Raw genomic sequence first — 4,985 nt, forward strand, 5'->3', positions numbered from 1 at the left:
TTTTTTTTTTTTTTTTTTTTTTCTCTAGCATGGCTGTGGTCCAGTTTCTGTTAGGTGTTACCACATTCAGTTCATTCACCAAACTTAAGTCTGAGCTGTAGAGTAGTATATCATTGCTATACTGGTCACAGGTTACTCTTTAAATTTATTTAATTCCTTCACTTTTTTTGAAAAATCTTCTTTAGTGGAATCTCATTTTTGTATATACATAATACTTTAAGTTCATAAATTTTAACCTGCAAGTGTCCTTAAGAACTGGATCTGCCCCCCCCCCCTTAATTAACACCCACTTCAGGGTAGCTTTTAAGGAACACCAAGATCAAATTAACCCCTACCTTTGTTTTGAGAAGGAACAGACATTATAAATTCATATTACAAAAAGGCTTGTAATATGTGTATTAATAATGCAGCACTGTCCTAGTCCACTAATACATGCCAGAGAAACTAGGTGTTAAACAAAAACCCGAAAGTGAAACTTCTGTTTTAGTTGTCTGAGCTGATGGGGAAACAAGCATCAAAGTTAATGATATGTACTCCTACAGATTCTGTATGATCCTGTTTACTCCTTTTGTATTGAAAGGGAATGGCCCAAATAATGGAATACTGGCATGTGCAAAAGGAGTATAATAGCATCAGTACACAAAGTATAAGAGTGCTCGAAGAGCAAAGAACAATGTTGATACACAAGCAATCATCACGAGAAAAATACTGCATCTAACTAAATGCATCGTTGGTACTAGCCAGAAACAAAACTTAAATTTTTAGACACCTGGGCAAATAAGCATTCCTGAATGAAAATTGATGGTAAGGCCTATACTGTAAAGGTTTTCTAGTTTAACTCTAAGCATTCAGATTATTACATATAATCCTGTGATTATACTTAAATCCTCCTAGTGTAGAGTGTGTGCATGTGTGCGCACTTACCACAGTAACCCTTCTTATGATTTTGCAGTTTTCCAAGCAGTACAAGCATTTTCATGCTAATATACATGGATTTTCAGTTACTGAGGCTTTTACCAGCATAACTGCTTTGGGATAAATATTGCATCCCCTAATCAACCTAGTGATATCAGCAAAAGTTTAGTGTAAATCTAATGCCCTCTAAGTGAATCTACACATGTCAACTGCAGTAATGCACTAATTAGCTCCACAGTAAAATGTCACAGTCTGCGTGTGCACTGGTGTTAGGGTGCAGTAAACTAATTTACTCTGCCATAGGATAGTATTTCTGGGGACAGTACTGTCTTATGGTACAGTACTTAACTCCACTGAAACACATGTGTAGGTGGTGACCAGGCAGGGGTCCAGACTCCTGGCTGTCACCTAGCCACAGGGCTCCACACATTTGTCACCCTTGTGCCCCAGCCAACCCCTCCGCTGCTCAGTGCCACCACTTGGAGCCTAGGGCTGACCCCCAGAGCCTACTGCCAGCTTAGGCATGCTCCTCCCAAGCTCAAACTGCTGCTGTTCCTGGTGCATGTGTAGATGCTGCTCCAGGGAGAAGTTCAGTCTGGCTCAAACTGCTCTGGAGTTTTAATTGTATGTGTAGATGCACCTTCTTAAGACTAAATGGGAAAGGAAATAGCACACCTTCTGCTCCCTTCCCCTCCCCCCCCGCCAAAAAAAAAAACTCAACCTTTTTCTGTAGATAGAAAGAAAAAGCTGTCTACGAATGGATCAGTCCATCAGAGTTACCTCTGAGGTTTGGTGCAATGAATTGAAGGACTTGGGTTAGGTATACACTAGAAACCTTTGTCAATATGCTAATACTGTTCATGGGTTTTGTGTGTGTGTGCACGCGTGTGAGTATTATATATTAAAAAAAATAAATATACTACAAAAAGTCTTACTGTCTACATTTAAAACCAGTGTAAGTGGTGCCTATGCCAAACAGGTTTGCCAGTATATCTATAATAACCTTTTCTAGTATAAATCAGGCTGGGGTGAGAGTCTGAATTCTAATTTGACTTGGGCTACTTTTACTTAGAGTTTGAGCTGCTGCTATCCTTTTCCTTTTATGCCCCTCCCATCCCTGAATATCTTGTATGAATGGTAAGTTAATAATGACATCAAAGATCTCCGTTCAGGGGAAAGCTAGAATGGAGAATACATGTGTTCTGTTTTCTTTAAATTCTTCTAATGCCAAAACTAACTGATGTTTGTACACTGGAAATTGTAATTTGGTGCCTCTATGCAGAGGAGAACTATTTACAGCTTTCAGGTAGATGAGCTTCTGAAATTTGAACCATAAAGCTCGTGTGCTAACTTCACAGAAAGGTCTAAAAACGACCCTTGCTGTAAATAATACACCACATATGTTCAAATGAGACATGTAATAAAGAATTTGCATTCTTGTATTAAAATAGCTAATGTTATTACTTTAGAACTAATATTTAACTTTAAAAAGAAAATAGAGTTTGCCTTGCAACTAATGTCTTTCTTCCCTTGATGTTTAGTAGATACCTTGGCCTAACGTAGCAGCACATAATGGTTTGTGGATTTTGAAAAGGTGCAGGCCATATTGTGCTGCCTCAAAAATACAAGGGTTTCATCTTCCTGAAGTGAAATGTCATTTATGAATTAGACTCATGATCATGATGTCAATCGTACCTTAGCAGCACGTAAATATTGGTGTTAAGACTCTGTAAATATCTCCAGTATTAACTGTGCTGCTGAAGTAAGTTTGGCCTGTCTGCAAATGAGTCATGGGGGAGGGGGGAGTACATTGATCTTTCTGACTTCTCCAAGTGGTCTTTATTCATGCTGTCAGTTCATGAATTCTACTCTTCTAAGTTTTTTATTCTGTTTTGATTGTTCATTATTACCAGTTTTTAGCACCACATCGTACTGAATAGTAAATCTAAAACGTCTGTCTTTTTGAGTTTGTTTTTTTTGTCTCTGTATGACTGCTGAATTTAAAGGAATAGTCACAAATTTCTTGCAAGTAAATGTACATTATTATACAAATATAAATTGGTGTATAATGTCCATGACTTAAAGGTTAGTAAAGTGAAATGCTGTCAGAGTAACACATTTCAATTATAATGCAAATCAAAAATTATATTTAGCCAAGTGTTTGTTTTGATAAGATATAGATAAAAATGAAGCTGAATGAATGAAATTGTCCAGGAAATACCAATCTAAACCATTAATTCTAAAATTTCTCAAATCCATATTGGCTACAAGCATTTTTTAACAGATTTTAGAAGTTTATCCTGTATAATTGTTTGCACGTTGACTCTCCCCCCAACCCTCTCTTCCATCCTCCAGTAAACATTTTTTTTCTACAGAGGAACTTTTTCATTGAGACAACTGAAACCTGCTTCTGTATGAATGGAAATTACCTGGGTCTCTTTTTTTCTTACACGCAACTTGTAACTGCGTTGGTGAGTCAAATGTAGACTCTAAGGGTTATGTAAATGTCACTAATTTTAGATGGTTATGATCTGAAAGAAAGTGTTTCCTTTAAGAACTTATTCTTCACCATCATGACTCAGTATTGCTGACAAGATCTAATTTTATTAGCCCTATACTATTTAATCTATTAAAAACATACATATCCTCAAAGAATAATGTTCTGCCACAATTTATGCTTTACAAATAAAACAGGCTTGTCTGCACTAGGGATCTGTCCCAAGCTTAAGCTTCTTTAGCCTGCCATTGGTTCAACTGTACAGGTGCAAAACCCCAGTGTAGATTAAATAAAGCTGTTTTCATAAGCCACAGTTTGTATGTTTTTATTATGCACAGTTTCAAACAGACATGCTGCACCAGGGCAAATCACATTGCCCATCCATGGGCCTGAACTGGTTAAACTGGCCCAGTGGATTTCTAATGATGGCTAAACTTCTCAGTTTGCCCAGGGGAAGGCTGGCCTAATAGAATTATTTTTCATTATCATGAAATACTCAGTATATATTGTCTATTACAGGGGTGGTCAATTAAGAGTAAAGTATTTTTAGCTGAAGTACTACGTACAGATCACTGACTGAGGCATGTACATCCCAAAAGTTTTGCCCCGTGGTTCAGGGCTGTGTCAAGGTTTTGATTTGTGACAGGGAGGGTAAGCAAGTCTGACCACCCCGGTGTATTATTAAGCAGTTCAGTATCATTTTTTGGTTAGTTTATAAAATAAGTATTCAGTTAAGTAGCAATAATTAACTTCCAAAAAAAAAATCTATAGTTTTTTGTATGTTGTAATATGAGACTTCCTAGTGTACCTGGCTCAGAATTAGGCAGCTTTCCTAATGGGGCTTCTCCTAAAAGCTATGTGCTGTTTTTCTGTGCCCATCTGTTATACTTGCCACATGAGGCTTGTTTATTCTTCCACCACCATCACCCCCAAAACACTCCAGAATGGGTAAGTTCAACTGTTAATTTCTTATGAATAATATTGCACTTTTATAAAAGTGCAGAATTACTTCCTACTATGTGTGCAGGACATAATTGGTCCTTGTTCTTCATGTTTTCAGAACATTTTGTAGTAAACTCTGAAAAACAGGCAGTGTCTACATGAGATGCTGACTGCTCAGTCATTACTGCAGTTATTTAGTACTTGTGTATGCAAGTACTAAATGACTGCACAATAAAACAGAGTTACTGTGCAGTAGCATCGCTAGATAGCTTTTAGGTGATGCTGACTGAGTAGCTCGTTACTACTATGCAGGCAGCATCTGTGCAGCTACTGTTTCTGAAAATAGTTCTGTATTCATTTATTTATGGCATGCAACTTGGGAAACATTGAAATTTCTCCTTTAAACTGTTCTTCAGTTGTCATTTCCATATTTTGGCAGATACTAAATAATAAAAAATAAAAAAAAATAAAAAGACTCTCCTCTGGTAGAAGTAACCAGCTAAAAATTTTGCAGCATGTTTCATTCCTGTCATGCTGTCAAGCTTTTATCTTCCAGCTCACATCCCCTAAAGCAAGGGTAGCCAACCTGTGACATGAGCAGCCACTGTGTGTGGCACACAGCAGATCAAGG

The sequence above is a fragment of the Gavialis gangeticus genome, unplaced genomic scaffold (genome assembly GCF_001723915.1).
Source record: "Gavialis gangeticus isolate Ggan-Ray unplaced genomic scaffold, GavGan_comp1, whole genome shotgun sequence".
NCBI classification, from domain to species: Eukaryota; Metazoa; Chordata; order Crocodylia; family Gavialidae; genus Gavialis; species Gavialis gangeticus.